We start from the raw sequence: 26,529 nt of genomic DNA, 5'->3' as shown, positions 1-26,529 counted from the left end.
TCTGACAGGGGTGAGGCAATTACATTTAGGCTTCCTATTCTCCATCCATTGTCTAAGTAAGAGCAAATTATTGTTAATCTTTGTTACCTATTCTTCCCCCATGTGGCACCAGAAAGCAGGTGAAGAAACCCTAAGCCTCTGAAGACAGAACTGATTTTCCTGACAAGGAAATGAGTGCCCATTCTCAAATGTACTTAGTCTCGGTCCAAATTTTGTTTGATCCTAGGGTCAGTTTGAAGCTCCACAGGTTAACTGTGTCCTCATAGTTCTGTTCCTTGAACTAACCAGGGCCACTTACTCAAATGCATGGCAGGAGCAGCATGGGAGCAGTAGGCAATCTTGGTCTCCAGAATTCATTTGGGCATCACCACGGATTTATTCCCTGGTGCCCAATTTGATTCTCATCAATCCCTTGGCTCTCTTCAGTTGACATATTATCTTGGGCTCATTTTTTCTGTTACAACATCAGGACTTTCCTTTAAGTTGTATACAATGAAAAGTCACTGTCTGATTCCATAAATTGCAAAAGGGCACAAATATGTTTCCCTGCCCAAACTCCCACTCCTAATAAATTCTAGGGGAGGCTCCTGCCTGAATTTTTGTCAGGGAAGAGAAACGGAAATGTGCACACTTTAAGGAAAGTCCAGAAGAGAGAGCAAAATCTCTGCTAGGAATAGGAAATTAGGCTAGTACATGAAGTCGTGAATTATTACCAGGCCCTAAGGCAGGTAATGAAGACCCAGCTTTTTAAAACAATTTTTTATTTAAATTCAGCCATATAAATGGCTGTTATATGTTGGCACATTGAACTTCAATAAAAAATACTAAAGAAAAATAAATTCAATGTAATTAACATATAGTGTATTATTAGTTTCAGGGCAAGAATTTAGTGATTCGTCAGTTGCATATACCACCCAATGCTCATTACATCAAGTGCCCTCCTTAATGCCCATCATCCAGTTACTCCATCCCTCAAGCCCCCCCACGCCAGTGATCCTCAGTTTGTTTTCTAGAGTTAAGAGTCTCTTATGCTTTGCCTCTCTCTCTGATTTTATCTTATTTTTTCTCCCTTCCCCTATGTTTATCTGTTTCATTTCTTAAATTCCACATATGAATGAAATCATTTGGTATTTGAAAGACTCAGCTTTTACCTTCATGGTACTCACAGGCCAATGGAGGAAGCAGCTTCCAAAGCAAATAATTCCAATACATTTTGTTCAATGTTATCATAAATTTTGTATAAAAAAAACAAAGGAAGGAGAGAGTAAGTGTTGAACTGTAGGCTCTATAGGAAAAAAGAGGGATCCCTGGGTGGCGCAGCGGTTTGGCGCCTGCCTTTGGCCCAGGGCGTGATCCTGGAGATCCGGGATCGAGTCCCACGTCGGGCTCCCGGTGCATGGAGCCTGTTTCTCCCTCTGCCTGTGTCTCTTTCTCTCTCTCTCTCACTGTATGACTATCATAAATAAATAAAAAGAAAATTTAAAAAAAAAGAAAAGAAAAAAGATCCTGTCTATCTTATTCACTGCTATTTATCCAGAACTCAGCATAGTATCTGGGACATGATATTATTTAATATGTATTTGTTTAATGGAGTTGATTCGTTTATACCAGGTATATTCAATGGTTTGATTCATTCAATTATTTAGTCATTCATTTAATTTATTTATTTTATTTATTTTAAATATTTTTATTTATTTATTCATGAGAGACAGAGAGAGAGAGAAGGGGGGGGTGCAGAGACACAAGCAGAGGGAGAAGCAGGCTCCATGCAGGGAGCCCAATGACGTGGGACTCGATCCCCAGTCTCCAGGATCACACCCTGGGCTGCAGGCGGCACTAAACCTCTGGGCCACTGGGGCTGCCCTTAGTCTTTCATTTAATCATGGTAAATTCTTATACACCGTTAGCTCTTTTTAAGTCGCAAGACAATTGATCACCATTTAATTTGAATATGAAGTTATTCTTTAAAAACAGTAGGAAGAATTTTGATTAAATATGAATGAAAGTTATGAACTTGGATACATCTAGCCTTTTTTTGGACTTTTGCTGTGTGCTAATTCCTCACAAGGTACACTGGATCATTCTCCACAGACAGATAAGAATATAAAGTTTATAGAGCTGAAATAACTTGCCCAGCTCACGTAAAGGTATTCAAATCCAGGCCTGAATGCCTAACTCCAAAGGCTATGATAATTGCCTATGCAACACTGCCTCTGCTAGAGTTTAGGGGACCTTAACAGCAGGCCCTAGAGAAGTGGGTGGAGTTGGATTTAGGCAGGGCCAGGGGAAGTAAACTCTCTATAAATCTGATCCCTGAGGGGGATGGCCAAGAGCCTAAGGGGTTGTGATGAACCTGATTTGGTTTGATCTGGTGTTAGGAGGCAAAGACTTTTATCTGGACACAGGGCAGGGGATAACTGGGTTAGGCAATGATGATACCTAGATAATTACGGGGCTGGGGATATGTGGGGGGTGGACAAGGCAGCTAGGATTTGATATAGGACCAACAGTTAGCCTCAGATTGGAAGGTAATGGTGAGAAGAGCCTCCATTTAGAGAAGAGGCTCCTGAGCAAAGTTGGGTTGGCCTTGGAACCTAGCTAAAGCAGGCTCGATTCAGGAAATTAAAGCATAAACCAGGAAACAGTTTGCTGAATTGCATTGGATTTGCTCTTTAGAGAATACCTCTGTTTTCTTCTTGTTGATACCGTAACAACACAGCAGCAGCGTGATGCAGTATAGTCTTAAGACTCGGGGCTCCTTTCTTTCTACTTGCTAGCTTTGGATGTTTTGTCAAGTGGCTTCATCTCCTTGGATTTCATTTTCCATATTGTAAATATGGACATTTTATACTGACTTCACTTAGAGATTTATAGGATGATATGAGAGATAGGTTGAGTTTGGATGCTGAGGCTTTGTATCCACTGAAGTCTTATTCTTATGCATTACATTTCCCATAAAACCAGGGCTTGAAGCTGTGTGCAAGGACAATAGGCCCAGAAAGCAGAAGTTGGAACAGTACATGTCAGTGATTATAGGCAATGGGGCATCGATTAAAAATAGACTGTAGCCTTCTTTGGAAGAGGTAGTGGGACTTAATGGAAAGTAACAAGAAATGCTCATAAAACAGCTCTTTATGCACAAAGGAGCCAGTTTTTGCCTTGTTGCTAAGGTCCCAATTGTTTCCTGGCTGTGTTTTCTATGCCTGTGTCAGGCCATTCTGTGGGTTCCTTTCAAGAACTTGGTGATATTGGCCTGCAGATAATTAGATCAGTGTCATCACTTTCGCTGTCCCCCTTTTTATTCTTCTGGGACCATTTGCATGAAAATAAAAGTGGGTGATATTCCTTTCCCATTAAGAAGGCTTAATTTCTTATTGGGATATAACTTGGGGGACTTTTGGGAAAAAGTCCCAAGTCAATGTGTAAATGAGCTTGCTATAAATAGGCTTACAAGACCCAAAGATTCAGCTAAGCCTTCCACTTCCCAAACTGACCCTTCAAAACCATCCCCTAATGATAGAGAAGATCTTCATCTGGGGCTAATCAGGATGCAGCTTGTGTAAGAGAAACTTTTACATTCTGTAGTAAAATTGGTTCTGAAGTTCATAAAGCATGTGTGTTTCTGTCGATTTTTCCTCAGCTTAGGGTTTTTCAAAGAACTAGACCTAAAAGAAACCTCAGTTAGCAACAATGAAGTTTGGGAGGAAGATTCACATTATTTGTCATTAATTTGTTGTAAAGCAATGGAGGTATAGTAGAAAGAGGATTGATTTAGGTGTCAATCAGAATCAGATTTGAATATTAGTTCTACCATGTATTAATTGTGTGATCTCGATGATCTTGTTTTCTCATTCTAAAAAGGTGATAACAAATCTACCTGCTACTATCACTGTCATATATAAAGATGTGAACTGTATAGCAGAGGCCTACTAAGGTAAGAGGCACCATTCATTGCTCATAAAATGTTAATTCCATTCTCCTTCTCTTCCTTTCCTCATATTCCTTAATAATTGATAAAAAGATAATGGTATCATTTCTGCACCAGACTCCTTGGGTCAACAGGTTTTGGGTCAACTCCTTGGGTCAACTGCTTCCAGAACATGTGAAATCTATGATATAGGTAATTTCTTTTGATGATTACTTTTCCAGTGGTAAGAAAAGGAAGGGAAAATAGGGGGAGGGGGATTTTTTCTGAGTCATTTATGAAGCTAACTTTATTCTTAGATCAGGATAGAAAGTTGAGATATTAGTTGTTGTTGTTGTTGTTGTTGTTGTTTTCCCACACTTCCCCCATTTTCTTTTACCTTTTAAGCAGGTAGCCAGTCTTTGTGTTTTCTTGCTTCAGGATTTTAAGATAGAGAACAGGAGATATTCACATCTTCCTTTCCTGGCCCTTCTTTTCCAAAAGTCCAAGCTTTCTGAAGGAATCTTGTTATATTCCCTGAAAGGCAGAGAGAGGGAGAATACCCTTTGAGAAGCAGCAATGCAAAAAAAAAAAAAAAAAAAGAGGTTCCAGGAGACTGAGAAGGGGATAAAGATTTGTGAGTACATCAAACAATGACTCTTTCTCTACTCCTTGGCAATCCCTCTTCGCCACTCCTGACAGGGGATAAATGTGAAACTTTGGTGGAGTTCCTAGCCTTGCCCAAGGTTCCTATGCTATAATTAATTTAAAAATAATAATAGCTAACACTTATATACTATGTGTCAGGAACTTTTGAAAATGTTACATACTGTAATTTATTTCTCACATAAAATCTTTTGGTTAAGTATTATCAATCTCCCCATTTTATAGATGAGGAAACTGAGGCTCAGCTTGGAAGGAGTACAGACAGGGTTTGAACCTGGGAAATCTATCCCTTGGGTCCATTTCTCTGACTTCTGGAAAGAACAGAGACTCTGGCCTGAATAGGTCTGCAGATTTTGTGAGACAGTGTCTCAATAAGAATAACCTATGACTGTTGACTGGAGAATTTATCCTCAAGTCTTAATGCTCTCTTAGACCCCAGAATCTTGCAATACCTGGCAAAGGGGTATCCCCAAAGATGACTGAGATTAAGTTTTCTGTCTGTAAAGCTGGAGGGAAGCATGGTGTTGAAGTTAAAATTATTTAGAGAAAATAATGAAACATAGGGGTTTTTTATTTTTGCTTTTTGTTGTTGCTGATTTTTTTTTTAAGATTTTAGATAGGTTTGTTTTATTTATTTATTTATGACAGTCACACAGAGAGAAAGAGAGAGGCAGAGACACAGGCAGAGGGAGAAGCAGGCTCCATGAACCGGGAGCCCGACGTGGGATTCGATCCCGAGTCTCCAGGATCGCGCCCTGGGCCAAAGGCAGGCGCCAAACTGCTGCGCCACCCAGGGATCCCTGTTGTTGCTGATTTTTATCTGCTATACTTTGATACCAAAATCTGGCAAAAGGAGTATAAAAAAGTATTTGTATCATCTTAAATTATTAACATCAATAAAAAACTTGTATTTGAGTACTCACCATGTGCCATGCCATGAGACATATATCTTACTTAATCCTTGTGTGGAAGGTATTAAAACTTTAGAGAAATTAAATAAGTGGTTGAAGCTCAGATAGCCTTGAAGTTGTAGATCAGACTGAGGATGATCAAAGCCAATGTTCTTTTCCAATAAGAAGCCCTGCAATGCCTTCATACTGCTACCACTAGATAGAAATGTCTTTAATAAAATAAACTAGGTTTAATTTATGACCATATTAAATGATGAATACATCATACAAAATGTAGTTTAATTGTAGAAATATTAGGCAAATCATACAAAATGTAGTTTAATGTAGAAATATTAGGCAAATCCAATATTAGAAGACATAATCTTGTCTTTCCCTCTGCTCCTTCCCCCTCCCCCCACCCCCGCTTGTGCTCTCTCTCAAATGAATAGATGAAATCTTAAAAATAAAAAAGGTAATGCCCTTTACATTAACACCAGAAGATCAAAAGACTTATTTATAAACCTAACATAAACCTAATATGTAAAATATCTATATGAGGAAAACTGTAAATCTCTGATGAAAGAAATCAAAGATCTAAATAAATAAAAAAATATTCCACGTTCATGACAGGAAGACTTTTTTAAAAAATATTTTATTTATTTATTCGTGAGAGACGCAGAGAGGTAAAGACATAGGCAGAGGGAGAAGCAGGGAGCCTGATGCGGGACTCAATCCCAGGACCCTGGGATCATGACCTGAGCCAAAGGCAGACACTCAACCACTGAGCCACCCAGTTGCCCCTATGGATAGGAAGACTTAATATTATTAAGAAGTCAGTTCTTTCTGACTTGATTTATAGATTCAATGTAATCCCAATAAAAAAAATCTCGGTGAGTTATATTATTGATAAAATGATTTTTAAGTTTATATGTGAAGGCAAAAGAACCAGAAGAGTCAACACAATACTGAAAAAGAACAAATAGCATTGACGCTATCTAACTTCAAGACTTACAGTAAGCTGTAGGGATTAAGACATTGGCAGAAGAATAGACAAATACATCAGTGGAATAGAATAGAAAGCTCAGAAATAGATCCATACCAATATAGTCAACTGGTCTTTGACAAAGAAGGAAAGCAATTCAATGGAGAAAGGATAGTCCTTTTAACAAATGGTCCTGGAACAACTGGACACCCACATGCAAAAATATGAATCTAAATGCAAGCCTTACACCTTTCACAAAAATTAATTGAAAACAGATCACTGACCTAAACATGGTACACAAAGCTATACAACTTCTAGAAGATAACATAGGAGAAAACTTAGTTGATCTTGAATTTGGTGATTATTTTTTAGATACAATACCAAAATACCAAAATACGATCTATAAAAGAAACTATTGATAATTTGGACTTCATTAAAATTAAGAACTTCGGTGAAAGACACTGTTAAGAGAATCAAAAGAAAATCCACAGAGTGTGATAAAATATTTGTAAAACACATATATGATAAAAGATTTGTATTGAAAATACATAAAAAACCTCTTAAAACTCAACAATAAGAAAACAAACCATCCAATTAAAAAATGGGCAAAATACCTGAGCAGATATATTTTCATAGAAGATACACACATGGCAAATAAGCATAAGAAAAGGCATTGAATATCAAATATTATTAAATAATTGCAAATTAAAACAACAATGAGATGCCTCTCCACACCTATTAGAATGGCTAAAATCTGAAACAATGATAATAGCAAATGTTGGCAAAGATGTGAGCAACAGGAACTCTCATTCATTGCTGGTAGGAATGCAAAATAGTATAGCCATTTTGGAGGAGTGTCTGTCGGTTTCTTACAACGCTGAACATAGGCCTTGCCATATGAGTCAGTAGTTGCACAAGTGGGCATTTGCCCTAATGGGTTAAAAATTTATGTTTACACAAAAACCTGCACAAGGATGTTTATAGAAGCTTTATTCATAACTGCCTGAGATTGGAAATAACTAAGTTGTCCTTTAATAGGTGAATGGATAAACAAACTCTGGTACCTTTATTCTGTTGAGTATTATTCAGTTATGAAAGAAATGAACCTATCAAGCTATGAAAAGACATGAATGAACCTTAAATGTATATTTCTAAGTGAAAGAAGCCAATCTGAGAAAGCTACATATTGCTTAATTCAAACTATATGACATTCTGGAAAAGGCAGAACTATGAAAACAGTAAAAGGATCAGTGGTTGCCATGGGTTCAACAACATGGGACCTCCCTCTCCTCCAAGACTGAGCTACCTGTGATCACAGCTAGAAGTCCAGCTTGCCAACAACAAAGATGAGCTCTATACCGTGGGAGAGCCACCCAGCCACCTGGTAACAAGTTGATTTCAATCTCCTTTTAATTACGGACAGAAAAAATTTTCTCACTAGAATAGTCATTCTGGGTATGGATTAGCTTTCCTTCCCAATGCTTCTGCCAACTCCATCACCTATGGACTTATAGAATGCTTTATTTGCCCTCACAGCATCTCACATTTCATTGCCTTCATTCAAGGAAATAATTACTGACAGCACAGGGGGTGAAGTTGTGGGCTCTAGCTCATGGTATTCGCTGTTTTTGTGGTGCAATCATGTTACCTACTATCCAGAAACAGCTGGCTTTATAGGACAGTAGAATCATCCAGTTATATCAGCTGGCAAACAATACTTTCAGAGGTTGGATGCTATTCTACAGTGTGGAACATATGCTTATCTAGCGACCAATATATAATCCTGTTTATGTTTTTTTTTCTTTTTTTTTTAATCCTGTTTATCTTATAGCTAGAATTACACGGGATAAGAAATTAAGGAGTTAAAGTAGGAATTGCTCCTTGTACTACCCAAAAAATTACAAAATATTTTTCTCATCTTTATGTATTTGATCACTGGGATTTTATTTTATTTTTATTTTTTTTTAATTTTTATTTGTTTATGATAGTCACAGAGAGAGAGAGAGAGAGAGAGAGAGAGAGAGGCAGACACAGACAGAGGGAGAAGCAGGCTCTATTTCACAAGCTTGGTGAAATGACCCCCAAATACTCATTTTTAAAGTATCTGCCAGTTGACAGTATCAACTTTCAATTCGATGGAACTAAACTGGCAATGCTGGGCTCCTCGTGTCACTGGTCTAGCATACAAAGAAGGATGTGACTACTGTGGCTAAAGTGATTGGTTCTAATTTCCAAGAGAAAATTGGGTTGTTGTTGCACAATGGGGAGAAGAGAACTGTCTGGAAACCAGGGTATTTTCTATGTACACTATAGTGACCAATAAAGCTGGGAGTGCTAAAGCTTCAGATACTTTAAAAATGAGTATTTGGGGTCATTTCACAAGCTTGTGAACCTTGATCAATTGAAGTGATAGCTGAAGGAGACAAGTCAGTGGAATAAGAAAGTGTAAAACTCAACTATGGCATTGATATCATTTACAGAAATGGGAACTATAGCAGATATTATTCTATTCATTGCTTTTATGTGTATTTTAGTATATATTAACTATTTTCCTTACTCTTTTTCTCCATTATCTTACATAGGAATTGTTCATTGGGATAAACCTTACAATTTGATACTCAGGTTACAAAATATGTGGGTGGAATTTGACCAACTAAAACAAAACTTAACTTCATCCAGAGATGGATATGGTGGCTGTTGGGCTCTGTCTCTCCTTTTTGGGTGACATTGTCTTCCTCTGTATAAATGTTAGCTGCATCTCATTAGGAGGCAGCATGAAGCTGTTACTGTTGTATGGAAGTTTAGTTATGGGCAAAGGGGCGTGATTGGATACTGAATAGGCTGAGAGATATATTGTGCACCTCTTTTTACTTCTCTCTTGTCTCATAGACCTAAGCCCGCTATTCTATATTCTGTTCTGAGATGTTGGGGCTAGGACTCTACAAACTACTGTTCCTAGATGTCCTTGCTATCTGCTTTTGCCAGTTAGGTGGTGCCAATGGGAGACACTGGCGGGAAATGGGAAAGAGAGGAGAGGGTATAGGACTTCCTTCCTGCTTTTAGCTCCTGTAAGTGTCCTTCCCAGATCAGGGAACAGCTCCTTATGGCTTTCCTTTTTTTTTTTTTTTTTAAGATTTTATTTATTTATTCATGAGAGACAGAGAGAGAGAGAGAGAAAGAGAGAGAGAGAGGCAGAGGGAGAAAGCAGACTCCATACAGGTAGCCTGATGTGGGACTTGATCCTGGGACTCCAGGATCATGCCCTGGGCCCCGAAGGCAGGCGCTAAACTGCTGAGCCACCCAGGCATCCCATATGGCTTTCCTGTTACCAGCTGTACCATGTCCTCTTAGTTTGAGCACTGGCTATGTGAAGGCCACTCCTCCACATCTCCAAATTCTGGTAATCCTATCTCTTCCCTTTGTTTTTTTCAGTCCCAAGTGTGGCCTGCTGCTTCCTTAGGTTACTTGGCTTCCCTCACATGTCCATTTGGCTCTTTCATTCAGTCTTCTAACATCAGTATAAGCAACGCTTTATATTAAATTCCTATGTTAAAATTTCCTAGGGTGGTTTATTTTTTCATGATAGGGCCCTGACTGATGTAAAAAACATCCAATGGGGGGGATCCCTGGGTGGCGCAGCGGTTTGGCGCCTGCCTTTGGCCCGGGGCACGATCCTGGAGACCCGGGGTTGAATGCCACGTCAGGCTCCCTGCATGGAGCCTGCTTCTCCCTCTGCCTGTGTCTCTGCCTCTCTGTCTCTCTCTGTGTGACTATCATGAATAAATAAATAAAATCTTAAAAAAAAAAAACATCCAATGGGGAGAGGTGTTTTCTAGTATTAAGAACCTAGTAGTAAAGGTAAATGGAAGTTCACACCAAAAAACCAAGAACCTAGTTGTAAAGCCAAATGGAAGATCACACCAAGCCACAGATAACCATTAAGGCTCAGACCTTTTACAAATGAAGATTTGGATTACCTTACCAAATAAATAACATGACTAGGTGAAGTGCTAACTGAGGCAAAAGAATCATGAAACATAGTGGAAGGCCATTATAAATACCAATTATCACCTTGTGGCCACTCAGAGAAATGAGAATTGTGGTAGTTATGCATATTTTCTTGCTTTGTCATGAATCTACTTGTATTTATTAGCCGATTTCCTTTATTCCACTCTTCTTTTCCCTTACTATTCTTATAAGGTATATTGGTGGTGCTTAATTTTCTAATCTGGTTCATTAGATTATAGGATATCAAGAAGGTGGAAGAGAAAAGAACATCACCAATAGGTGAATACTGAGAGTGATGGGGCAGTGGGTGTAAGCCCTTTTTTTGGAGAGAGGGTAAGTGCATTTTCATTTATATGAGGGGTAGATATATTATATATTATATTATAGTTGCTATTTTGTTGATTGGAAATTTAAATGTAGCAGAAACGTGTGTATCAATATTACGCCAGCAAAGGGGTGGAATGAATTATATATTGTCTATTGGCAGTTAGCAATAGTTTCTCCCTCTTCTATGTTCTCAATCTCTTCCTATATTGAAGATTTTGGAAAGGTAAAAACTTCATTTCACAAACTCACTTGTTACTAGAATTCTGAATGTAATCTAGGCTCTTCCAGTGAGGTACATTCTGAGTCCTTTTGACAGATCTCCATTATTCTTTGAGCATTTCCTTACTGGCACAAAGAAATACTCCTGGCTCATCTTGTACTTTGCCTCCTCAGTACTAGAATCAGCTATTTGTCCAAGGAGTCAAGGTCTGAGTGAAAGTATGTCTATTGCTATTGGACTATTGCTGCTCCCAGGTCCTGCCCATAGACAGGACTAGGAACACACATTTATATCTACATTTATTTCTACATTTATCTATGTATATTGAAATCCATAAGTTCCCATCAAAGCCTCTAGTTCTAATCCAATACCATAGGGCTTATTTTACATTTCCCCTCTGCCCTTTGAATATTTATAACCCTCTTCTCTGAAAGTGAGAATCCTGGCCCTTGATCTTTAATATATTTAATTTTTGCTCAATCCCCCTATAGAAAACCAATTTCTCATCCCTGTCTTTGCCCCTTGCAGTATAAGAATGCCCTCCTCAACCCTCTCCAATATTCTGTGCTAGGCCTTTCCTCCACATGGATGCCTTGTTCCCTGGTTTGGGCTCTGAGATGTCATACCCCATTCCTCACTTGCTCTGGCTCTGACACTCAACAGGGAGCTCCCTTCCATGGACTCCTTCCACACATCAGGCTGACACATAATATCTCTTCACTGCTTGGGCTCTGACACCTTACAGTGGACCATTTCAGTTCTTCTACACCTCACCCTCCCACAGCCAGATGTTTCCTCTGTTTTGCCTTTCCCACATGCTTTAGGACTAATTATTCAGGAAGAGAAAGGTAGGGCAAGAAAGGAAAAGAAAAAAGGAATGGGAGAGGAAGGAATGGCTGTGACTTTCCCTTTTCTTTTTAAAATAAAGACAGCTGTGAGAAACAAGATGGGAAATAAGCCTCTCCAATCACTTTTTTTTCCCCCAATCACTTTTAAGGAAGAGTACATATGAAATTTGAGGGTATGGACACTCATTTTGTTACCACTATCTCATCCAAGTATTTTAAAGAGTCTTTTTAATATCCTCAGATGTATATACATTCTCATTTAAAGATCATTGATGTAAAGGTCACAGATTAAATGGAAGGCAAATGCCTAGGAAGAACACTTTCCACCTCTGAATTCTGGCAAACAGGCCTCAAACCTTTTAATGACCATAATTCCTTTACCTTAATCTCTACTGTTCTACTCCCTTTTTCCTCCTGCTTCCATCTTCTTTCATCCCTTTTCCTGTCAAGAAGCAAGCTGTCTTGAGAAGAATGCACATTCTGCTGTTGTTGGATGAAGTCGTCTATAGATGTCTATTATATTCAACTGATTGATGGTGTTGAGTTTAACTATGTCTTTACTGGTTTTCTGCCTACTGGATCTGGGGTATTGAAGTCTCAAACTTAGTAAAGAATTGTTCCACTCTCCTTGCATTTCCATCACTTTTTGCTTCGTGTATTTTGACACTCTGTTGTTAGGTGCATATGTTTAAAGACTGTTATGCATTCTTGGAGTATTAACCTCTTTATCATAATATAATATCCCTGTTTATCTCTCATAATTTTCCTGTCAGTCTGCTCTATGTGAAATTATATAGCTAATTCCATTGTTTTTTAAAATTAGTGTTAACATGGTATATGTTTCTCTGTCCATTCACTTTTTCTTATGATGAAAGAATTTATATTTAGATTTAACCAGTTTCGATGATCACAGTTTGGTTGGCACCATCCAAAGCATCATAATCGGGAGCCAGTTGAACATATTCCTTCTTCCCTCTATTGAGCCTGATCAAAGTGTTGACCTTGGCCATGTCACTCTCATAATGCGTCTTCACAACCTGTTTAATCTGGTGCTTGTTGGCCTTGACATCCACAATGAACACAAGTGTGTGGTTGTCTTCTATTTTCTTCATGGATGACTGGATAGTCAGGGGAACTTGATGATGGATAGTGATCAAGCTTGTTTCTCCTAAGGATGGTCTTCTAAGGGTATTTGGGCCGCCTTTGGAGACAGTATCTTGTGCCATCAGAATGTAGGTGACATGCAGAGCTGCTTCTTCTTCTTCTTCTTCTTCTTCTTCTTCTTCTTGTGACTGTGTATGCCTTTAAACACCACTTTCTTGGGCTTCAAAATCTTTGCTTTGGCTTCAGCTTTGGGAGAGGCAGGGGCTTCCTTCTTCACCTTAAGTGCCATCTTCATGAAAAAGCCTCATTCACTTATTTTTAATCTATATGTGCTTTATATTTAAAGTGGGCTTCCTGTAGACATAACATAGTTGGGTCTTGTTTTTTAATCCACTCTGAAAACCTCTGTCTTTAAACTGATGCATTTAGACTATTGTCATTCAAAGTGATTATTGATACAGTTGGCTTATCTACCACCATATTTATTGCTGTTTACTATTTGTTGCTCTTAGTCTTTGTTCCTTTTTTTGTGTGTGTGTGTCCCACTCCTTTTCTGCCTTTTTGTGGTTTTAACTGAGTATTTCATATGATTCCATTTTCTCTCTTTTCTTAGCTCATCAGTTATAATTTTTTTTAAATATTTTTATTTATTTTTTTAAAGATTTTATTTATTTATTCATGATAGTCACACAGAGAGAGACAGAGAGGCAGAGACACAGGCAGAGGGAGAAGCAAGCTCCATGCAGGGAGCCTGACGTGGGATTCAACCCCGGGTCTCCAGGATCGCGCCCGGGCCAAAGGCAGGCGCCAAACCGCTGCGCCACCCAGGGATCCCAGTTATAATTTTTTCAACTCTTTTTAGTGGTTGCTCTAGAGTTTGCAATATACAATTATAATTAATTCAAGTCTGCTTTCAAGTAACAATATACTGGGGCACCTGGGTGTCTCAGGGTTGGGCGTCTGCCTTTGGTTCAGGGCATGATCCCGAGGTTCTGGGATCGAGTCCCATGTCTGGCTCCCCATGGGGAACCTACCTCTCTCTCTGTGTCTCTCATGAATGGATAAATAAAATCTTTAAAAAATTAAAACAAAAAACAAAATAAAACAAAATACTGCTTTATGCATAAGTGAAATGCCTTATAATCAAACTAATCCTAACTTCTCCTTCCTGTCTCTTTTATCATTGCTGTCATTCACTTCATTTATACATAAGCATATATATATGCATTTATATATTTTTGTGTGTATATATATATGCATGCACATACATATATACATATACATAGCATACATAATCAAATACATTATTGCTATTGTTATTTTGAACAAACTGTTGTTCCTTGGATCAGTTAAGAATCAGAAAAATAAACATTTTTAAATGAAAAGAAAAAGAAAAATTTTTCTTTTTTGCCTTTACTTATTTCTTCTCCTATGCTCTTCCTTTATGCAGATCCAAGTTTCTGATCTATGTTATTTTCTTTTTTCTAAAAAACTTCTTTTAACATTTTTTGCAGGGTAGGTCTACTGGCAACAAATTTCCTCAATGTTTGTATGGAGAAGTCTTTATTTCTTCCTTACTTGAAAGATAAGTTTATAGGGCATGGAATTTTAGATTGGTGTTTTTTTCTTAAACACTTTAAATATTTCCCTCTACCATCTTCTTACTAGTATGGTTTGTGAGAAGTTGGATATATTTTTATCTTTGCTCCGCTTTAAGTAAGGTCTTCTTCCCCCCCCCCCCCGTCTTCTTGTGAGGTTTTTTCTTTATCTTTGATTTTCTGTAGTTTGAAAATGATATCCTGAAGTGAATTTTTAGTTTGTTTGTTTTGGCATTTATCCTGCTTGCTGTTCTCTGATCTTCCTGGATCTATGATTTAGTGTCTAACATTACTTTGGGAGAAATTTTCAGTCAATATTGTTTCAAACATTTCTTCTGTTCCTTTTTCTTCTCCTTCTGGTATTTCCCATACTTATGTTATACCTTTGGTAATTGTCCCATAGTTCTTAGATATTCTGTTCTGTTTTTTTCCCCAGTCTTTTTTCTCTTTGTCTCTTAGTTTTGGTTGTTTCTAGTGAGATATTCTCAAGCTTAGAGATTCTTCCCCTGACCTGCCCAGTCTACTAATAAGCCCATCAAAAGCATGCTTTATTTCTGGATCTCTAGCATTTTTTTTTTCTGGTTCTTAGAATTTCCATCTCTTTGCTTACATCATCCATCTGTTTTTGCATGCCGTCTACTTTATTTGTTAGATCTATTAGCATATTAATCATAGTTAAATTCCTGGTCTAATAATTCCAATATCCCTGCTATATAAACACGTGTGCTTACTCTGCCTCTTCAAACCATGTTTTTGCCTTTTGGTATGCCTTGTAATTTCTCTTGATAGTTGAACATTATGTACTGGGTAAAATGAACTAAATAGGACTTCAGTAGATCGATGATTAGGGCTCAGCTTTTTTGTGGACCATGCACTTCACAAGTGCTTTTCAGGTTTTTCCCCCTCCCCTCAGGTGGGACAGGATGGCTAGTATGAGCTGGAGTTGGGTATTTCCCTTTCTCCAGGTAGTTCAGGCTCTGGTTAGTTTGTCCTGAGGGCAGACCTTGTTCAGAATAGAATGGTCTGGCATATTTCACGATGGTTTCTTTTCTCCTACCCCTGCAGGAAGTACAAGATTACTTTTTTCCTCCATTATTTACTGTGAGAACTGTTAGAGCTCCAGGAGCTGAAACTTACAAAATTTGGGGGAATGCCATGATGACAGGGTCCCCCCAAATTTTATCTCTCAGGATTTTCTACACTGAACCCCCAGTGTTTTGCAACTATAATTCAGGGGTTTTTTTTGTTTTGTTTTGTTTTGTTTTTGTTTTTTTACCCCAGCACTGGTCCTCTATATGTTTCTTCTCCTGTGTGATTTTCTGTATTTGCCTGTCTTTCCAATTTTGGGGGTAGTAGTCTGCTCTGTGACCTTATTTCTCTTATAGATCTAAAAAGAGTTGTTGATTTTTCAGCTTTTTACTTGTTTGAATGGGGTAGCATCTCCTTACAGCTAGGACCCAGAAATCTCTTAGCTTTCTATTTGTAGCTCTTGGTGAAATTATTTGGTTTCTAGAACAATAAATCGAATCTTTTTCTCAAATAATATATCTTAAGTACGTGAAGAAAGCTATCATGTTGTTTCTAATTTTCCCTGGTCTAACATCCTCCTTTCCTTGTCTCACATTCCCTCTTTTCTCTTTCCTTATCTTCCTTTCCCTTCTTCTCTTTCTTTTATTCCCTTGTCAAATAGTTACTAAACCTCTACCTATCATACTTTCTGTTAGGCACTGAGGATAACTCTTTTCTTTCCTTAGAAAAATGATGCACATAGGAAAGAAAGGCACATAAGATTTTATTAAATTAATAAATTAAATTTTATTAAATTTAATAAATTAAATTTATTAAAATGAATAGAAGAATTAATAAATGTTCTGAATCCTATAGAAGTATACTTGCTCCTGTGCTTTGATTTTGACCACCACTGCTTTCCCATCATTTTCCTTTTGATAAGCTGTAACATATCAACATTCTCCTTCACTTGTAGTGTGGCTGTAGTCAAATCTGTGCAGATTCAGAAAATTCCTTTATGTCTATCTTTAAGCTAAATATCTTTTGAATAGTTTAGTAATTACTTATATAGGAATAAGTTATGACTGGGAGAGTGTGTTTGAATTTCTGATGCCATATGTAAAAAAAGTTGGACTGGTATAATATGTGTTTTCTAATGAATATTTGCTCCATTGTTTAATGTCAAAATGTAATCGGGCCACACAATCCACACAGAATGGCATAGCCATTTTGGTGTCTGGCAATCTTTAATGGAAGGTGAATGAAACTTCGTTTATTCTGCTGCAGTTGTAGACTCTAATAACCATCAGGGCTCACAATAGACAAGGTCCATCCTAGAATTTGTTAAAATAGGCAGCAGTTTTATTATGAAGCTAGAATTTCATGGTGTGGAGAGCCCATGATTTATATTAGTTGACTGTGACTCATTAGTGGTAGATGAACAAAGAGTAAAACAATACTATTTACCTAGTCACCACAGTTACTATTTAAAATGAATATATGCACAGATTTATTTTTTTTCAACTTCAGGATATTCTCAAGGTGGCTTTGAATTGCTTAATGCGGAATCCTAAAAAATTAAATCGATGGCTTAGAATTCAAATGAAAGAGTAGGTTTCAGAAAGAGAGCATATAACTCCTTAAAAAGGAAGTTTTGCCTTTTCTATACAGCTTTGCAACTGAAAATCTGTGTTTGGATTCCAGTGACCCTGAACAATAAGGGTGGAAGTGGGCCTTTATTTATTTCACATTGCCTTTCAGATTTCTCTTTAAATTCCCTGTGACGAGTGACTCTTGTTTTTGACGGTCAAATGATACTTAATGATGAAAACCAGAAAAGGCCTTGACTAGGGTAGTAAAGCCTATAACATACCCAGGAGCAGATTCTATATAAAGATTTGAAAACACGAAGGATAGGAAGCATGTGAAGAAGTCCCAGCTCACAGCAGCTTAGTGGAAAAAAGATCACTATGTGGTTATTCTATCTGCCAAAGCACAGTGGCTTTTGCTTCTTGCACCTGAGAGTTATGGGAAACTATAACATTCCAGCATATGTTAGTAGATTTTCTCTCTCACCATGCCAGGAAGTTATATAACTCAGAAAAATAAGTTGAAGAGAAAGTTCTTTGGTGCCCTTAGACGTACTTCTGAAAATCTCAGACCTAAAAGAGAGACTACTGAGTCAGATGTCAGAGCACAAAACTTAAATCAAATATATAACTCTCAGCAGAAACGATTGGGTTTCTCCCAGAGAAATTTCTCATCTCTGAAAAAGAACAGAAAAACTGAAAAGAATGGGTTCTTGGTCCTTTGAATATGTGAAGAATGAATGAGAAGTCCTGGTCTAAAAATAATTTTAAACTTTTAACAACAAACAAACAAACAAACAGCACTTCTTGTGGCATATTGCAGAGTCTCCCCATATTTCCTTCTCAAAATGAGATCATTCCTTTGCACCATTTAAGAGCCCAAGACTAACTGTGGGATGGTGAATGAAAAGCACCACTATCTCAAGCCTACATTCTGAGCTTTTATGTCTCATTGCCTATCACAAGGAAGCTTCCTGGACATTTTAAACTTTTTAAAAACTTCAATTCAATAAAAATGAAGATTTTCCTTTTAGGTCACCATTTCTTCTGGCAGACTGAGTCTAAAATGCACTTTATTTCCCTTTAATTTAACAGCTCCAGCAGCTTTTCCAGTTAAATCGACTGTTCATTATTGAGCCCCATTTATGAAGGGGCTGTGCAGTGCAGTTTAATGAATCCTTGGCACAAAGCTCCCTTTCAGGACTGGGAAAGAATAGGGGCTGTTCAGGCCCTGTAGGGCTGTATGTCAAAGCCAGCCCATAATGCCTGTCAGCCAAGGGCAGAAATTCCCACTGATATAAGAATGTGCAAGAAATCAACTTTCACCACCGACGAGCAGATTAAGACACGATCAGGAAATGAGACTGTAGGTTTAGAACAGTGACACCTGTTTGAACAGAGGGATTTTCCCATCCCTTGATCACTGTGTGCCTGGAGTGGGGGCTGGTAGAAGCAGGAGCAGAGCTGAGGCCTCAAAGCCTTCCAGGGTCTTCTGAGAGGGGAAGGAAAGGCCAAAAGACCATTGTGGGTGGGGGCACCTTTGGGCTAGGTCTTGTGCTAAGAACTTTCACATTCTTTTTTTTACTTTAATCCTCATAAGAAGCTCATGAGGATTATTTACATGTAGCAGAGGAGGAACTAAGGCTCACGGGATTTCATTTCTGATTCAAGGTTACACTGCTAATTAGCCACTAACCGTCAATGAGGAGATGGAACGTAGGCCTGTCTGGCTCCTGAGTGTCTGTCCTTTCTAGTGCTCTGAAGTGAGGCTCATCAATAGATTTGGTTCTTTGGAAATAGCCAAGTTCTAGGTACTAGGAATTTTTTTTTAAAGATTTTATTTATTTATTCATGAGAGACATACACACAGAGAGAGGCAGAGACACAGGCAGAAGGAGAAGCAGGCTCCATGCAGGGAGTCCGATGCAGGACTCGATACCTGGTACTCCAGGATCACGTCCTGCGCCAAAGGCAGACGCTCAACCACTGAGCCACCCAGGGATCCCGGTACTAGGAATAGTTAAAAAATTTTAATTGCTTGGGATATACATTGATTTCCTTCTAGGTGCCAGGCATATGTGATATACATTGGAATTATAGGCAGATGAGCCATGCATGAAAGCATGAGGAGTGGGAGTTGGGGCATTCTATAGTGTTAGGCCTGGGTTTAAATCCTAGCTCTGATGATATGTAGCTTGTATACCTTTCAGACCTGGAAACCTTGGGAAAGTCCCTTCTCACTAAGTCTTGGCTGTGCTGCCCTCCATCCCAGCCACACAGTAGTCAAGGATGGTGGTTCAGGAGACTCTGGTATTGCTGAGTACTCTCCTAAGGGTAACACAGTCCAGATGATTTCTATAGAAAGGAGTCATGCACCTGCACCCCGATGTTTCTAGCAGCCATGTCCACAATAGCCAAACTGTGGAAGGAGCCTCGGTGTCCATCGAAAGATGAATGGATAAAGAAGATGTGGTTTATGTATACATGAAATATTACTCAGCCATTAGAAACGACAAATACCCACCATTTGCTTCAACGTGGATGGAACTGGAGGGTATTATGCTGAGTGAAGTAAGTCAATCGGAGAAGGACAGTGTATGTTCTCATTCATTTGGGGAATATAAATAATAGTGAAAGGGAATATAAGGGAAGGGAGAAATGTGTGGGAAATATCAGAAAGGGAGACAGAACATAAAGACTCCTAACTCTGGGAAACGAACTAGGGGTGATGGAAGGGGAGGAAGGCGGGGGGGGGGTGTGAATGGGTGATGGGCACTGAGGGGGACACTTGACGGGATGAGCACTGGGTGTTATTCTGTATGTTGGTAAATTGAACACCAATAAAAAATAAATTTATTAAAAAAAAGTTAAAAAAAAAGAAAGTCATGGATGTCTTTGTATAGATACTATGAGATCCCCTAATTTCAAAATGGGTTTATGGATTATGTTTTTTTATATATATATTTTTATATATCAGTGCAGGGTTTATTCCCACAACCCTGAGGTTGAGACCTGAGCTGAGATCAAGAGTCAGATGCTTAACCCACTGAGCCACTCAGATGCCCCATGTAAATTCGTTTTCTTTCAGCAAGATGGAGTAGTAGATCAAGCCTGATGAAGTATAGTTTTTAAAAGGTAAAATCATGACTTTTGGGCAAATATAAATGAACCACATGATAAAGAGTCTATTTAACTCATGAATTGGCAGAGAAACCATTAAGATGTTATGACTGATTCAAAGAACATTTAAAAAGCCAGGTAAATACTATTGCAATATTAGGGTAAGTTTACTGAGTTACACAAAAATTGAGCTATAAATCTTTGTAGTTCCATGAATAGAAATTATTTGCATATCTACTATGCAAACCTCTACCAGGTAATAAGAAATTTTATTAAATCTGGGATCTTCAACTAATAGCAAATGGTGAGAAAAATTAAATAATTACTCTAGACAATCTCTGGATGGTCTTTGTGCCTACATAACATTGAAAGAAGGCACGACTCACTTTTTGGTTTCATTTCTAAGTTTTTTATAACTTTTCTGATAAGCCTTTTATAGACAAGTAGATTTAGACCCACCTAGAGCGAGGAAATGATTTTCCCACATCATAGTGAGTCATTGGTAAAGCCAGTACTAAACCCTAGGCCTCCTCTCTCCCTAAAAGTGTTGTTCCACTTCACTGTAATGGAAATACATAGCAACCCTGTCTCCTCCACTAGAGACCAGAGAAGGAGAGGACTTCCACTTTTCTGATTGCAAAGAGTGAAGGGGCATGTATTTTCAAGGGTAGCTTTTAAATTAAGGTCAATTAAATATGGGAACAAGAAATACATGCTAATTGATCCATTTTACTAAGATACAAATTAGGAAGTTAACTTTGGGGCTTACTTTTTTTTTTAAGAATTTATTTATTTATTAATGAAAGACACAGAGAGAAAAGGGCAGAGATGTAGGCAGAGGGACAAGCAGGCTCCGGGTGGGGAGCCTGATGTGGGGCTCGATCCTGAGATGGAAGATCACGCCCTGAGCCAGGGGCAGGTGCTCAACTGCTGAGCCACCCAGGCGTCCCTGGGCTTACTTCTTACTAACAGCACAGAGATAGTCTGATTCCTCAGATGGGAATCCCTAGAAACAGACCTTGGAATGGAGTTGTGTGCAGAAGGTTGATTGAGGGAGACTCTCAGGAGATACATCTCTCTGGAAGAGAGGAAGTCAAGATTAGGCAGAAAGACAAACTGAACTATCAGCCTCAGCTGATTGTGTGGAAAGCTCTGGATCTGGGATGGTCTTCTTCTTCTTCTTTTTTTTTTTTTTTTAAGATTTATTTATTTATTTATTTACTTATTTACTTATTTACTTATTTATTTATTCATAGAGATACAGAGAGATGGGCAGCCAGGGTGGCTCAGCGGTTTGGCACTGCCTTCGGCCCAGGGCGTGATCCTGGAGACCCTGGATTGAGTCCCACGTCGGGCTCCCTGCGTGGAGCCTGCTTCTCCCTCTGCCTGTCTCTCTGCTCCTCTCTCTCTCTCTCTCTCTCTCTCTGTACCTCTCTTTTTTTTTAAGATTTTTTATTTATTTATTCATGAGAGATACACACAGAGAGAGAGAGAGAGAGAGAGAGAGAGAGAGAGAGAGGAGCAGAGAGACAGGCAGAGGGAGAAGCAGGCTCCACGCAGGGAGCCCGACGTGGGACTCAATCCAGGGTCTCCAGGATCACGCCCTGGGCCGAAGGCAGTGCCAAACCGCTGAGCCACCCTGGCTGCCCTGGGGATGGTCTTTTACCCTTGACTCAAACTGAAGCAAGGTTGCGGGGCAGGGGCCCGGGTCTCTCTTTTGTTACCCTGCATCAGCTAGTCATTGGTCTCTGGTGCACTTGGAGAAGGCTAGGACCTTGGGCAAGGCAGTTTCCCTCAGCTGTGGTCAATGCTTGGTGAGAGCACCAGCTGTCGGCTATTAGCAGACAGTGACATCAGTGGCTGGGGGATGGGTTTATCAGGTTCCAGAGGGGATCTGGGCAGAGGATCATGATTTATGTCTGTTTTTATTACAAGGTTAGGTGTAATAAAAAGATTTCAACTCCAGGGCCAAAACTGATGGATTAGTAGTGTCAGGAATAATATGTTGAGACATTTCTAAGCTCATCTGGACTTGGTGGAAAGAATATGAGGATTGATTAGTGATGTCTATAGGACAGTGAGTCATGATGCCATGATTCTTCTTGGATTTAATGCTGGTATAGGGTGACAACACCATACAGTCTGCCGAGGACCATCCGGGTTTATGCCGTGCTGCCAGTATAATTATTAATGAGTAATGTTACCTTTCATTCTCAAAAATGTTCTCCCTAGGAAAATCAAGGTTATGGTAATCCTAAGAAAGAAGTTCTCAATCTTGCCATTCTTGCCTCTGTTCCTGAAAAGTGCTCCTTTCTCACTGGACCCTATTTAGGACAAATAGCCTAGTGCATTTAGACTTTCAAAGAAGACTGGCAGAGAGGGTTTTCTTTAGCAACTTTTGCTTCTGGCTTAGCGATACAAAACTTTCCAGAGGCATAGGTGCAAACATCCTAGCAACGTTTCTAGAATAGGCAAAGAGTTGTTGGAGGATGGAGATATGAAGCAAAGTACAGGAGAATAAAACATATTATAACCACAGAAAATTTTTCTGCCATATGGTAAAGCAGAACTTTGTAGATATAGTTATCATCTGGCCCGGCTGAAGGCATGTTGACCCTGCATTTAAAATCAGAGATTCTTTTTCCTTTAAAAAATGTTTTTTAAGATTTACTTATTTATTTGAGAGAGAGAGAGAGCATGAGCAGGAGGGGCAGAGCAGGAGGCAGAGGGGGAGGCAGAGGGATAAGGAGAGAGAATCTCAAGCAGATTCTCCACTGTGTGCAGAGCCTGATGCAAGGCTCAATCTCATGACCCTGAGATCACAATCTGAGCAGAAACCAAGAATCAGGTGCTTAACAACTAAGCCACTCAGGCATCCCTAAAATCAGAGATTCTTATGGAAGGGAATGTGGAGATCATCTATCCACATCCCCTTCCATTTATAGATGTAAGATAGGCCAACATTACACTTTAGGTACTTGTAAAGCAGGAATTAGGACACTGGTTCCTTAAATCTCCCAGTCTAGAGCTTCTTCCACTGGACTAGCTTCTGTTCACCAAGGAGAAATTAGCAGAGTCTGTAGCAGTAACAACAACATGGAGGCAGCAATTTGGCTTTGGATAAAAGAGAAAGATTGCTCTCAGACCTGGGATGACTTGGCAGAGAGGCTGGCAAGAAAACTGCTATACGCAAGAGAATGGGCATTATTTTTCCTCTGTAAACAGAGCATGGCATCAGGTTGGGGGCCAAAGTCTTCTCTGGTGCCAGGAAAGTGACAAATGCTAAAAACTGCTACCACGGACAAGGCAGTGTGCCACATGCCATGGAACACAAAGATAAATAAGCCCCTCTGCTCAGAAATCTCCAGTGGTTCTCTCCATTTTCATAAGATCAGTCTAAGCTCCTCTGCATAGCATTTGATCTTATCTCCCTCTACTTTCTGCCTCACACCCTATATTCCAGCTGCATGGTACTACAATTACCCGATATTGCCCTCCATGTCCTATCTCATGAGGACTCCCTTTAAGATGCACCCCCCAGAATATAAATAATAGTGAAAGGGAATATAAGGGAAGGGAGAAGAAATGTGTGAGAAATATCAGAAAGGGACACAGAACATAAAGACTCCTAACTCTGGGAAATGAACTAGGGGTGGTGGAAGGGGAGGAAGGCGTGGGGGGGGGTGAATGGGTGACGGGCACTGAGGGGGACACTTGACGGGATGAGCACTGGGTGTTATTCTGTATGTTGGTAAATTGAACACCAATAAAAAATTTAAAAAAAAAGATGCACCCCCATCTTTTAAAATAATTTTAGTTACCTAAAATTATCCTAAAGTTATCCTTTATGGCACAACTCAACTGCATCTTCATTATGAAGCCTTCTACCCCTTCTGTGCTCCAGAACAATCTGCTTGTGCCTCTATTTAAACACTGTCCTAAGGGCAGAAAGCATGTCTATGGCATTTCTCCATGAAATGGAGTATGGTGTACCTAGGATACTGCAGGTGCTCAGCAGATGTCTGTTGAATGAATACACTGACTTGACAGTCGGACTCAAATAAATCATTGGTAATATATCTGTCTTCTCAGGACCAGGACTTAAGTATGTACCTTTTGGTGCTTAGGATGATGCCTAGTACATAGTAGGCCCCAATAGATATTTCTTAAGTGACAGAGCTAGACAAGTATACAAATAGCTGATTCATGGCAGACTGGGAATAGGGACAGTGGATTTAGATTTGAAGCTAAACGCCGTCCGTACCAGCTCTTTGACTATCGGCAAGCTGCCTAAGCTCTTTGACTTTAGACGCCTTCAGTAAAATGAGATAATATTAACTACCTGAAAGGGTTATAGTGAGGATTAAATGAACAATGAAGGTGCCTAGTATGCTTCAGATGTACAGTGGAAGCTCAATAAATGCTCCTTGAGTGAATGGATGAATGAATAAAGAAGTGCCACCAAAGAGATCAAGGTAAATAAAGTATCAGGAAAGCAGGAGGGAAGGAGATACAGCAGCCCGAGTTGGTGGCACAAAGACCTGGGAGGGCTTTTTGAGAAAGATTAAAATTTAATATGGATTTTGAAAACAGAATAGGATTCTCAGTGCAATGGAATTAGTCATACCTGATTCTACCCTATAGAAATATAATCTAGTATGTTTTCAGCCGCCCCAAATGATATGCATAATGAAAGTTACTTTAATAATGATGAAGAAAGACTAAGAGTAATATAGTAAAACAGGCCTTAAGGAGAGGAGTCTAAAATCAGGTTCTCTTTTCATAAAAATGATTTTGAGGGGTTGGGGAAAGGAGATTGAAAATAGATGTGGAATCCTAAGACTTGAAAGCTCCCCCTTAATTCATTTCCTCCTTGATGCTATCAGGAAATGCTTTCCGGAAAGAACGGGCAGGTTTAATGCAATTATGTCGCGTTGCCCCTCCCCAGCTTGGCCATGTGCTAGGCAACTCCAGCTGGCCTCACACAAGAGAAAACAAACTTCAGCTGCCCCTTAGGCCATTGTTTTAGCACTCCGCAGAGAAGGGTTCCAGCGGCTGATCCGAGCTTCTTAAGCTGTTTAATTGAATGAATTCAACCTCATATAATAGGATCTAGGTCTTTAAGCATTTCTGTCTGGCATACCGGATATTGGGCTGAGGGCTGCTCAACTTACCCAGGCTTGCTGAGACCCAGAGTGTCTCCGGTGGCCACACTTGTCACATTCTGGTATAAACTTCCGTGGGCTCAGAGCGGCATTATGCTGTGCCCTGATGGATATTGCTCTGCATTGTTCCAACTTAAGTCTCTAAGAGGGGTACGCAATCAGGTATTTGAATGGAGTCTGAATAAAAGAAGATTCCATGTTCAGGGACTTGTGTAATATCTCTCATTTTCTTCTTAATGGGAACTCAGCACACATGCATGCCATCAATTTTTTAAAGATATAATTCATATGTCAGAAAAATTCACCCTTCTAAAGTGTGTGATTCAGTGGTTTTAGTATATTAACAAAACTATGCAACCATCACCACTATCTAATTCCAGAACATTTTCTTCATCCCAAAAAGAAACCCCATGGCCATTAATACAGGTCACCAATTTTAGGTAAATGAAAAGGAGTTTAAAAAATTAATAATAGATTATAGCAAGAAACACAGCTTTAAAAAGTAATAAAAATATTTCAGGGCACCTGGGTGGTTCAGTGGTTGAATGTCTGCCTTTGGCTCAGGTCGTGATCCTGACGTCCTGGAATCGAGTCCCACATTGGGCTCCCTGAAAGGAGCCTGCTTCTCCCTCTGCCTATGTCTCTGCCTCTGTGTGTGTGTGTCTCATGAATAGATAAATAAAAATCTTTAAAAAATAATAATAAAAATATTTCATATGAGTTAGAGGGGTGAAATCATATGCAGACTTTCACCAAAGTGACTGTATCCAGATCAATAACAGATTGCTTCAGCTACAGGTCAGATTCTATAGTTAGGTAATTTTTCTTATTCTTTATTTATACTAAATTAGACATTCTAAGTAACAATTATAGGTTATTGGGAATAACAGCAAATGTTTGTTGGTTCTGTTGGACAGTTCTGGATATTTGGATCAAACAAGGCATCTTATCTGTTATATATCCATCAGCCATCCTTCCCCCTTCTTCCCTGCAAACAGAACACTGACCTGTTTGGGTGTTGGGCAGACATCCCTCCATCTCAGTAAGTGTAGATGCCTATGCAGCTCCAGGGGTAAATTATAATTGGTCTAAACAAAACA

The 26,529-nt window shown here is 39.2% G+C and overlaps 1 long non-coding RNA gene across 1 annotated transcript in view; it reads right to left on the bottom strand.

Annotated features, from left to right (window-relative positions):
• LOC129506547 (uncharacterized) overlaps positions 1-26,529 on the bottom strand; it is a 65,509-nt gene that overhangs the window by 24,521 nt on the left and 14,459 nt on the right. Inside the window, exon 2 of the long non-coding RNA XR_008663841.1 lies at positions 4,305-4,441. This is a non-coding gene — a long non-coding RNA (uncharacterized LOC129506547). The remainder of the gene's footprint in view (positions 1-4,304; positions 4,442-26,529) is intronic.

Source organism: Nyctereutes procyonoides, unplaced genomic scaffold, assembly GCF_905146905.1.
Source record: "Nyctereutes procyonoides isolate TBG_1078 unplaced genomic scaffold, NYPRO_anot_genome, whole genome shotgun sequence".
Classification (NCBI taxonomy): domain Eukaryota; kingdom Metazoa; phylum Chordata; class Mammalia; order Carnivora; family Canidae; genus Nyctereutes; species Nyctereutes procyonoides.
The sequence above is the reverse complement of the archived record's forward strand: the minus strand, read 5'-3'. Positions and strand labels throughout refer to the sequence as shown.